Consider the following 12295-nt stretch of genomic DNA (forward strand, 5'->3'; position numbering starts at 1 on the left):
ATCCCAGCATCCAAGAGGCAGAAGGAGGAGGATCTCTGTGTGTTCGAGGCCAGCCGGATCTACATAACTAGTTCTAGGCTAGCCAGAGCAATATAGTGAGCACCTCCACCAAAGGAAAAAAAAAAAAAGAAGAAGAAGAAAGACATTTATGCATCTCAGTTATGCTTTGATCTCCGTTTTGTACATCGGGAGAAACGCACCCTGCCACTTGCTTTCCACCAATCTTTGAGCCCTCCATCACCATCCCAGTTCTGTGTGCTTAGTGGAGAGTCCCGAAGCTGCCATGCCCAAGGTCAAGTGTCCCACTGATTGACAGCATCCTCTCCAGCCTGTCCCTCCTGCCTACAGGAGGCTGGAGCTTTCCCCATCCATTCACTGAGACTAGGGAAGCACTGAAGGTTGGGGCGGCACCCAGTGGCTCTGGGGTGGAAAGAGTCTGACACCCCTCCCACCCCATGGGGTGTCCACAAGACCAGTTTCTAAACCCTTAAAACCATACTGCCTTAATGCACACCAATGCCAGGATATTGGAGCCATTCTCTACACAGCACATCCGTCACTAGCGTTCTCCCCAAAGTAAACAGGACCTTGATCCTGCAGCCAAATGCAACATACATTCCCATTACCCCCAGCCTGTGAAATCCAGCTAGTGCTGTGCATAGCCATGCCCTCACGAGATGCCAGGCCAGATGCCCCACCTTTTCATCGGCATCTGTGCCTGCCCTCTGGCGCTATGCCCTGGCCCTTCCGCCCTGGTTTATCAAAGCAGCACTGAGTACATCCAGGGTCGGCAATCAAGGATTTTGAAAAGTAGTTTTTCTCCATCCTTTTAAGTTCTTTCATGGCTTTGTGCTGAGCTCTCTGAAATGGTGCCTTGGGCGTGTCAGGCTTTCAGGCATCTAGCCCCTTTAATAACTGATCCTAGTCACCTGCAAGACGGCTGCTGGCTCTCTCTCAGTTCTGTTTCAGGAGAGGAAGCAGCTGACAAGGAGGGGCAGCATTAAGAAAATTGTTCTAGGAAGAAGAGATGTGATGAGAGAAATTGAAGCGGGCTGGGCACAGAGGACTCAACTTTGAATACTCGGGAGTACAAATCACGCTTTCAGACGTAAATTGATACTGTCTGCATGCACACTGGTGATGTAACGCAGAACCTCTAGACGGGGTTTGGACCCTCTCGGCAAGGTGAATCAAGGGTCCCCTAAGCTTGGAGTCTGTGCTAAAGGCAGAGCCCAAGCAAGTGTCCTCAGAGGCCAGAAGAAGGTGTCAGATTTCCTGAGGCCGAAGTTGCAGGCAGCTGGATGTTGGGCATAGACCCTGGTCCTCTTAAGAGCCGCCAGTGCTCTTAACTGCTGAGCCATCTCTCCACTCCCAAGAAACAAGATCTGGCTGATGACATGCCTTTTTCTTCCTCTTCTATTCTCTATATTTTTTACACACTTAGGACTAAAGAGTAGATTTACCCAAGTGTGCTCTTAGCCAGAATTCTTTTTGTTTGTTTTGAGACAAACTCACTGTGTATCTCTGGCTGGCCTGGAACTCACTACGTAGACCAGGCTATCCTCAAACTCACAGAGATCTGTCTGCCTCTGCATCTTCCTGTGTCAGCATGCTGGGATCTTAACCAAAGTTCTGTAAATAATTTTCTCTTATTATCTATGTGGTTTTGCAAAAAAAAAAAAAAAAAAAAAAAAAAAAGCCATAGTTTGTATAAGAAAGGAGATCTTTTACTTCTATACTGGCTTCTGTGGATTTCTCATAGCTTTGATAGCGTTTCAAAAATTGGAAATAATGTTAGACTCATAGAAAAGTTACAAAAACAGTGCCCAGGATTCCCAAGAACCTCAGTACTTGGCATTGTATCATATTTATTTTCTCTCTCTCTCTCTCTCCTTTCTCTCTTTTTCACACACACACACACTTTATAAATATTCGACAGTGCTGGGCTGTAGCTCAGTTGGTAGAGTGCTTCCCAGCATGCACCAAGCCCAGCACTCCTGGGTGAAGTGGTGGACACACATGACAGCAGTGCTGAGGGGTAGGAGGAGGATCAGGAAGTAGGGCACCCTTCACCACATCCTGAATGCAGCCTGGGGTACGGTCCCTCATGGACTACATGAGACCTGTCTCAGACAGAGAGAGGAAGGGAGGCAGAAGAAGAGGATGAAGAAGGTGGGAAATAGAAGGAGAAAACAGGAAGGGAGAGAAGAAGAAGAAAGGAAAAAAACCCACTTAACGTCAATGCCACAGGCTGAGAGGTGGAACCAGTGAGAGGTGTTCAGGTCATAGGGCATGGCCTCTGTAACGGGTTAACACAATGGTCATAGGTTAGCCATCACCAGAGCTGACTCCTGACAAGGCAGGTCCTGTTCTCTCTCCCGTCCATGCATCTAAGTGTTTGGCCATATTAACGACACAGCAAAGTGATCTGCGTTAGATCTACACTCACACTTGAACTTCCAAATAAACTTCTATTGTGTGTAAACTCTCCAGTCTGGGCGCTTTGTTATAGCAACACAAAAGAGATTGAAGGTACAAACATAGAACTTTACCAGTGAGTAGTTTGTTGTGTGGGTCACCAGAACAGAACAAATACTCTGAAATAATTGTCAGTGAAGAACTGTAATCCCAGCACTTGGGGAGGCAGAGGCAGGTGGATCTCTGTGAGTTCGAGGCCAGCCTGGTCTACAGAGTGAGTCCAGGACAGCCAGGACTACACAGAGAAAGCCTGTCTCAGGGGGAAAAAAGCCCCAATGATAACAATAAAGGACACCCTCTCACATGAAACAGAAAATAAAGTTTGCTAGCAGTTTTTTCAAACCTTAGTTTACGCCTCTTATGTCTTTATTGCTATAAATATTATTATTATTATTATTATTTTAGCTTTTCAAGACAGGATTTCTCTGTATAATAGCCCTGGCTTTGTAGATGAGGCTGGCCTCGAATTTATGAAGGTCTGTCTGCCTCTGCCTCCGCTGAGATTTTTAAAGGCATGCACCACCACACCCGGCTAATATTAAATAATTTAAAATATTATGCTTGGAGCTCCAATGCATGGCAAAATACACGGAAACAGACACTGGACCCCCCAAATATCACACAGTTCTACTGGGGTTTGGTATGGTGCCATGTATACTGCTAATTACTGGTCCCCAAGATCTGGTTGCGGCCACTACATCCTCATGTACACCAGTCTTTGTTGTGCAAACCTTGCTTTACCTAATTTAAAGTTGATTGGTTAGTAAAGTTGCTGAAGCCTGTGACTGGACAGAAGAGAGGTAGGTGGAGCTTAGGTTCCTGGGCTTGGGGTTTCAGAGGGACCATGGAGGGTGGGGGGAGAAGATTTAGCAGGAGGAGAGATGGAAGTTGCCATGGGGCAGTAGGGACCATGAGCATGTGGTCATGAGAGCTGGTCTAACAGAACAGAAGCAGCCCAGACAAGAACAGTTAAGGCAAGTGACATGTGGTATGTAGCTGGGAAATAGCAAAGTAGCTTAGAGGGCTGATACCTACCCAGTTACTGTGCTTTAAAGCTTTTGTAAATCCAAGAGGTCTCTGCCTTGATTATTATTAGTAGGTGAGGTACAGAAGCTCTCTAGAGACTAATAGTCATTCCACAACACAGTTCTATCATTTAATCAACGACAATACATTGGCTGCCATTTGTCCTTTATTTAAAAACAATCTGTTTAAACTTGGCATAGTGGCACACACCTGTCATCCCAGCACTCAGGGAGGCAAAGGCAGGTGGATCTGTGTGAACCCGAGGCCAGCCCTCTCTACAAAGCAAGTCCAGGACAGCCAAGGTTAAACAGAGAAACCGTCTTGAAAAAACAAAAACAAAAACAAAACAAAATCTGTTTTAGGGTCTGAATTCAGGATTAAACACTGAATTATCTGTTTAATCCCAGTACTCAGGAAGGTGGATCTTTCAGTTTGAGGCCAGCCTGGTCTACAGAGCTAGTTCCAGGACAGCCAGGGCTGCACAGAGAAATCTTGTACAAAAATATCAATCTAGAGTGATTGAGTATCTCTGTCTTTGAAACCATGACATTCCTAAAGAGTAGCAGACTGGCTGAGGTGAGACTGTGAATTGTGTCATCTTTAAAAGCTTTCTTGCTCTCTGGTGTAACAGTGTCCTGTGGTCAGCTGTGTGTTCCATTTTAGATTTCCAGGAGCCATTTCTCCAAAGGGCTCGGCTTTCCTGACTCTTAACATTGGAAATGCTGGACAAGGTGCTCAGAGGTGAGAGCTGACCCCTCGAAACCATGCTGCTGGCCACTGACGCCCTGGGCCCAGTACAGGTTGCTCCTTGTGGGTCAGTCTTTATAATGTTAACACAAAGGCGAACCCAGGGAGCCTGTGGGTCCAATACACTTGAATGTGTCTGGATGTGGCTCACTCAATAATATAACATAATTTTCTTTTTTACCCATGTTTTTATGTATATGTGTGGTGTGTTTGTGTGTGTGCCCTTGTGTGTGCACAAACACATGCCCTCAGAGGCCAGAAGACATCAGCCCCTGGAGCCAGAGTTAGAGATGGTTGTGAGTTGCCCAGTGTGGGTGCTAAGAATGACACTCATGTCCTGTGGAAGAGCAGAAAACATCTTTCATCACTGAGCCCTCTCTTTGGCCCCCATTAACATTCACATCATCATCATCGTCACCATCATCATTTGAGGCAGGGCCTCTTGCTAACCCTGGAGCTTGTCTGTATGGCTAGGCTAGCTGGGCAGCAAGCTTGGGCATAACCCCATCTCAGCACCCCAATGTGTAATCACAGACACACAGCATACACTGTTCTTTTCTGGGTTTTTTGTTTTGTTTTGTTTTGTTTTGTTTTGTTTTGTTTTGTTTTGCCTCAGTGCCGGAAATCAAACTCATGACCTCTTGTTCGTGCCAGGAGCACTTTACTGCCAGAGCCATCTCCCCAGCCCAAACCCATGCTTTAAAATCACAACTTCTCTTTTACTTTAGGTGTTAAATCTATTTGTTTTTTCTTATTAACATCTTGACTTACTGTCAACACTGGCAATTCTGGCATAGAGTTACGGCATCAGGAAGATGTCCAGGAAGTATTAAGTGTGTCTAGAAGCAGGAGGTGACTGGGTAAACACCTGATTTACAATTATGCAATAAATACATAACCACAAAGCCTCCTTCTGTGCAGGCAGCCCAGCCAGCCTGCTCAGCTCTGGAAGTCACTGTTCTCAGACACATGCTTGCTGCATGGATGAAGGATGATCAGAGGGTCAGTGGCCACAGGAATGGTGGCTTTCTCTATTTGTGACCCTTCCTCTTATTTCTGTGAATTTTTAATAGAACCAAGGTCCTTAGAGATGAGCACTCGGGAGTTGGATTCCTGCTATTGTATCATCTCTGAGGTCACAGCCCCCGAGGGCCTGGGACAGAGATAAAGAAGTGTCCCCCCCCCCCCTCTGTGGTGTTCAGGGACACTTGCCTTCTGAGTTTTTTCTTTTGGTTTTCGAGACAGGGTTTCTCTGTGCAGCCCTGGCTGTCCTGGAACTCACTCTGTAGACCAGGCTAGCCTCTAACTCAGAGATCCTCCTGCCTCTGTTCCCCAAGTGCTGGGATTAAAGGAGTGTGCCATCACTGCCCAGCTTTTTTTAGTTAAAATTAAAAAAGATAGAGTTTCATTAAGTCCACGATGACCTCGAACTCACTATATAGCTGCTGGTGACCTTGAACTTCTGATCTTCGTGCTTCCAGCTCTGAAGCGCTGCATACAGGCAGCTACCGCCATGCTTGATTTACATGGTGAAAGGAAACAGCCCTCAAATGTGTGCTGGGCAAGTATCCTACTGACTGACTGACTGCAATCCTCAGCTTGGCTTCTGTTACCCAGCAGGTGGGTAGTGGGGTAATCTGCAGGGCTGCCTGAGGCAAAGGTTACAGAATAAAGCCAGTGTCAGAGAGGAAGATGACTGGGGACAAGGAACAAGGAAGGAGAGCAATAGAATTGAGTCAACAAGAATCTAACTGTACTTATTTTGTTGTTTCTGTTGGCTTTGTGTTACTGTGGGGGTTTGGGTTTTTTCTGTCACTCCAGTTGTTTTAATTAATTTTATCATTTGTGTGTGTGCAAGTCAGAAAAACAAAACAAAACAAAACAAAACAACCTTTCAGGAGTCAGTTCTCTACCATGAAGGTCCTGGGGATCAAATTCGAGTGTTCAAGCTTGGCAGAAGGTGTCTTTACCGGTGAGCCATCTCTCTGGGCCTGAAGTGTTTTGTTTGAGATGGCTCAGCTCACTGGGGAAGGAGCCCAAGCATGGCTAATAAGGCACGGACAGGTTTTGCCCTTCCCCTTGACCTCTCCTTTGCTAAACAGTTAGATTACGTTTCTGAAGCTATCCCCAAGGTCTGTTCCCTTATTTGGCCACCTGGTTGGGCCTGACTGAACTTCCGAGGTCCAGCAATCAAAACTCCTATTTTGACTACACTGGCCTCCAAGCCCAATCAGGACTTACCAGCCCATTCTAATACAGATTCGCCTTTTTTCTCCTTAAAAACGCAGTCCTGCAGAAACACCTGCCTTTATCCTGTCCAGAGGCAGACCCATCTGGCATTGTGTCTGTCTGGGATAATAGATCTCCTTCGTGCTGAGAACTTGGTGTAGCTGTTAATGGTAAGGTCTGATAATGTTTATTATGAGCCTATACCTATCTGGGCAGTATTATCTAACCTGCTTTCATATTCAATAAAGACACAGGCACCTGTTAGATTTTATAACTGCCTTATATCACCTTGGGCTGGGCACATAATTCCACCTATGCCATCTTTTATCTCCCAGCCCCCATCTCATTCCACCTGCCTTAATCATTTCTAATTGGGCTGCCTCCCATTCATAAACCCGAGAACTTGCTAATGTTCTTCATCCAGGCCAACCTTTTCCACAACATTCTTGTATAAGACCTGGGGTCTCACAGCTCAGGAGTTCAAGATCGCGCTCTTCCCAGAAATTCCCACAGACCACATGACTCTTTGCAAAAGCAAGAGGTTTAATTTAACCATTGCGAAATGGGGTCACCCCTGCCGGTCAGCAAAGAGTGGCACCGGGAGACAAAGGCTTTAGGTTTTTAAAAGAAAAATTGCGGGAAATTTGAAGTTGCAGTTTTGGCAATTTAGGATTGGATGAGGAAGCTATAAAGTAAGATAACTGGTTAATCTTAGGTGCTCAAGCTTGGCCAATCCTGCCAAGTGTGGATGCAGCTGCATTGAAGGTGGGGGTGGTTAGCCATCCTTGAAGATTGGGGCTGTGGACTTTTGGCTGGAGGTCAGGAGCTACTCAGAAGAAGGATTGAGGCTATCTTGGTTGGTTGCTAAGAAACACTATCTCGAAGATAAGGGTCTGGTCCTTCTTTTCGCTGAGTGAAGGTCATTGCTTGCTCGCTTTTTTTTTTTTTTTTTTAATCTGTCCTCACAGATAGGGTCACATTTCTCCATTCTCTGGAAAGGTACTAAGAGGCTTTAGCTTAACCTGAACCTAAAACTCAAAACTATAGGTTTTAGAAGAAATACAGGTTACAAAGTTAGTCTAACCCTTTCACTTGGAACCCTTTCTCCCGGCCCACACTGTTCCTTTCTGGCTAACCCATCATGTCTTCCTCCTTCCTCCTTCTCTTCCTCTCTCTCTCTTTCCAAGAACCTTCTTGAACCCCAAAGCCCTTGAACCTTAGCCGTGCCTACCCCATTTGTTTTGTCCAGGTGTGTCGGCTTTTTACTGGTCAAAAAAGAATACGTTTTAAGGCCAAGTTGCAAATATCATTTTGGGGTAGGTGTCTTCTTGTTTGAGCAGCCAATGATTAGTATTCAGGATACATAGCAACTAACCCCCAACAACTTGGTGTCTGGGTGTGTCTGTGCTCCTGGGCCCCTTCCCCCTTACAGCTGGGAGCATCTCCTGTTCTCAAGCTGCTGCTTCACATCTTTCCAAAGCAATCCCCTCATTCCCTCATTCCCTCGACAGTATCTTAGGCAAACTCCTTCCTTTAGGCTGGGAAGCGTCAGGTCCACCTTGGCTTCAAACCCACTACCGTATCTGAATGGGTCACCTTTACCTCCTTCCCAGAGCTCACGCTGGCACGCACTCTGGCTGCTGAGTAAAGGGGTGACAGTGGGATGGCGTGGTCTAGGTCTAAGGCACTTTCCTTTCTCTTGCAAGGCCTGGGTTAAGTTCTGTCTGTTGCTGTTGGTCTCTGTTGTGCGTCTTTGCCCAGAGAGACGTCAATGAACGTGTATTCACTGATGACAGAGCTGGGAAGCATTCCAGTGAATTTACTGAGTGACTTACAGGGCATAGGTGATGGCTGGTCATAGGCCATGGGTTGGGGTTGTACTCACAGGAATGTTCGTGACTCAGGCGTCTCTACCATAGTCTCATCTCAGCAATTGCTTGCTGCTTCTGTAACATCAGGAAGGGCTGTCAATTATTTAAGATCGTAGGGTGGCCGCTGTCTAAGGTATATGGCGTCCTCTTGGCTGTGAACCCCACTCAAAGAGGACAGCCTTGTCTTCCCTGATCCCACGGACAGTCCACCTCCCAATCACTGGAGAGTGATTGTCACTAGGGCCCAGAGCCACTGGGCTGGCCTGCAGGACCTGCCCTTTGTGTTTCTCCCTATGCAATCTCAGGGCATTTCCAGGCTTCCCCAACTCTGCCACCACACCCCAAGGATCATGGAAGACTATAGAGAGCAGTGCTGATTCCCACTGTTTTCAAACCCTGTTAGTCTGAGCGGCTACAGCAGTAACAACTGCTGTCTGTCACACTGTTTATGGTTCCAAATAATAAGCCTAAAAGGAACTGTGTGGTCTCTTTGCTTCTTTCCTAGACCTGTTTACTCAAATGGGGTTTTCTATAGCGGCAAAAGAGAGAAAGTAATGTTAACTGTCGATGTGACCCGGCCTCAAATCACCTAGAGAGTCTCAATGAAGGATGGTCTATGACCGCTGAATGCCACCCACTGTGGGCGGCACCATTCCCTAGCCAGGGATCCTGGGCTGTGTAAGTATGAGAGAAGGCTTAACGCAAGTAAGCATGCATTCATCCTCTCCCTGCTCTTGACTGTAGACACGACCTCAGGATCCTGCCTTGAATTTTCTGCCACGATGTACTGAAACCTAGAAGTTTGAACTAAAATAAACATTTTTTGTTGTTGTTGTTGTTTTAGATCCGTTTGTCTTATTTTATGTGTAGGAGTGTTTTGCCTGAGAATATGTGCACCACATGCATAGCTGATACTCTTGGCAGTCAAAAGAGGGCATGAGACCCTCTGGAATGTGAGTTATGCGTGGTTGTGAACCACCATGTGGGTTCTGGGAACCAAGTCTAGGTCCTCTGCGACGGTGCTCTTAACCTCTGAGCTGCCTCTCTAGCCTCCTCTAAGGAGCTTTTCTTCAGGGAGTTTTACAAGAGCAGCAGAAATGAAAGTAGGACACATTGCACACAGTGTCCAGCTGAAAAACCTGAAACAGAAGCCAACACAAAGCAGAACAAAACTCTTTGTTGTTCTGATTTTTTTTTTTTTTTTTCCAAGACAGGGTTTCTCTGTGTAACAGTCCTGGCTGTCCTGGACTCGTCCCTTTTTGTAGACCAGGTTGGTCTGGAACTCACAGAGATCCACCTGCCTCTGCCTCCCGAGGGCTGGGATTAAGGCATGAGCCACTACGCCCTGCCTGTCATTCTGATTTGGGTAAAAACAATTCCTTTGCACTGGATGACTGTGGCCTTGAGTCTCAACAGTAGGGAGGCAGAGGTGAGCATCAACAAGTTTCCAAATCTATCATGCTAACCAACTCACCAAACTAACCATCATGGGACAGGCAGCTTCCCTGCTTTCACTTTGCTGTCCTGCATTGCTCTCCTGTTCAGTCACAGAGGCATACAGAGCATCCTCCTGTCTGCAGCAGCCAGAGAAGAAAGGAGGTCTCACTGGGAGATGGCTACCCCTTTTCTGAGTCTCCTCGGATCCTAGTGAGATCCTTTGAGTGTGTGTGTGCATGTATACCAGTACACACTCCCCTGTATAGAGGCCAATGGTCAACCTCAAGCTTGTTTTTTGAGGCAAAGTTCCTCACTGGGACCCAGAGTTTCTTGATAAGGCTGGGCTGGCTGGCAAACCCCAGAGATCCTCCTGTCTTTACCCTCTACTGCTGGGGATTACAAACACACCCACCATGTCCCCCACTCTTCACATGAGCACTGGGGATCACACTCACATGCAAGCATCCTACCAGCTGAGCCCGTTCCCCAGCCCTCCGCAGGTGGACGTGACAACTGTCCGCTCCAGCAGAGGACTGTGTGCGCCTCTGTTGAATATAGAACGCAGGCCATATTAGAGGCCAGATTATTGTTTCTCATCCTCCTCCCTTCTCCTCCTCTTTCCACTAGCTCCCTCTGCTCCCCCCCCCCCAATAGTTTAGAGACAGGATCTCACTATGTAGCCCAGGCTGGCTTGAACTTCGGATCTCCCTGGGTCACCTGTGCTGGGATTATAAGCCTATGCCTCTATCCTGGGTTCTAAAAAATAATGTTGAAAAAGGTAAATTGACCTGGGCGGTGATGGCCACAGGCTTTATCCCAGCACTTGGGAGGCTGAGGCAGGCACACCTTTGTGTGTTCCAGGCCAGCCTGGTCTACAAAGTGAGTTCCAGAACTGCCATAGCTACACAGGGAAACTTGTCTCAAAAACAAACAAACAAAAACAATAAAAAGCCAAGTGTGATGGCACAAGCCTTTAATTTCAGCCCTCAAGAGGCAGAGGCAGGCAGATCTCTGAGTTCAAGGCCAGCCTGGTCTACAAAGTAAGCCCAGGACGTCAAGGCTACACAGACAAACCCTGTCTTGAAAAACCAAAATAATGGGAAAAAAAATGAAAAAGAAAAAAAAATTGAATTTAAAGTAATGCTTTCCTTAAAGTGAATAAAATCAGTAAAGTTACTTCCCAGGACTAGGGAGAGATTACCAAAAAGGCAGCACCTCCCACAAAGCCACAGAATTTGGTTTTCTGTGTCTCACTAAGCAGTCCCCCGACACTCTGGGTGAGAAGAGCGATCACAGGCAAGACACAGCAGAAGTTCATAGAGTGAGCTGGCCATGGCGCTGCATGCATGTAGTCTCTCCTGTGAGTGAGTGAGTGAGTGTGTGTGTGTGTGTGTGTGTGTGTGCGTGTGTGTGTGTGTATGCCTGTGAGTGGGAGAGTGTGGGAATGTGTGTGTATGACCATGCATGTATGTCTCTGTGTATGTGTCTTTTTGTGTGAATGTGTGTGTGTATTCATGAGTCTCACAGCAAAGACTTCAGAGTAGAACTTTGTGCTCACACAGAGAAGATAATGGGGCACCACGAACTGCCACTGAGCCATAGGGACTGCCCTCTTAGACCTCTGCTTGCCCTGCCCATGCATGGCGAGAACACAGGAGACATTCACACCCCTTGGCTTCTCTTATCAGCATCCTTACTAATTTTTTATTTAGACTTATTTATTTGGCGTATGAGGGTTTTTTTTTTCCCCTCCATTTGTACGCATGTGTGCTGTGCATGTCTGGTGCCACAAAGAAGAGGGCATCGGATCCCCTAGCACTTGAATTGCAGATGGCTGTGAGCTCAGGGAACTGATCTCAGGTCCTCTCTGAGAGCAACAAGTGTCATCACAGGCTGAGCCATCTCTTAAGACCCTTGGTCATGAACTCTTGATAATCCTCCCATGTCTTGTCAATCCCACCAAACCAGACCATTACCCAGATTCTCTGGTCAAATTAAGAAGGCTTTATTTTCTGCCAGACAGGGCTCTCTCCCAAAAGCAGGGTTTGAGAAAGTAGCCTTGAACTTAAAAAATAAAAAAGTGGGGCTTATACAGCCCCCAGAATTGCAAGGCTAGGGGATTCCCAAGGGTTTTTGGTTATGTTTTTGGCAGAATGTTTCAAAATTATTTGTCAGAGCATATTATCAGGGTGGAGATCAGGGTATGGGGTGTGGAACTTGTCAGATCCCAGAAAATAGGTCAAGACCTCGTGAAATGCAAATTTTACAGAAAACAGGAATGAACTTACTTTGACCTTGCAACAAGGTGGCTTTAAATCCTAGAATGGAGCCTGGCTGGTCCATCCCTCTGTCACCTGAGTGCTGGGATTACAGGCAGAAGCCACCATGCCAGATCTCATCTCCTCCCTTCCAGAGACGTCCATCCTGCTAGGGCAAGGGCCTGGCCGCTCACTTTGTGAGCACTCTGTGATGAGCCGTGCCTCCCTGGCTGTCTGGAAGGGTGAGAT

Source organism: Meriones unguiculatus, chromosome 7, assembly GCF_030254825.1.
Source record: "Meriones unguiculatus strain TT.TT164.6M chromosome 7, Bangor_MerUng_6.1, whole genome shotgun sequence".
NCBI classification, from domain to species: Eukaryota; Metazoa; Chordata; class Mammalia; order Rodentia; family Muridae; genus Meriones; species Meriones unguiculatus.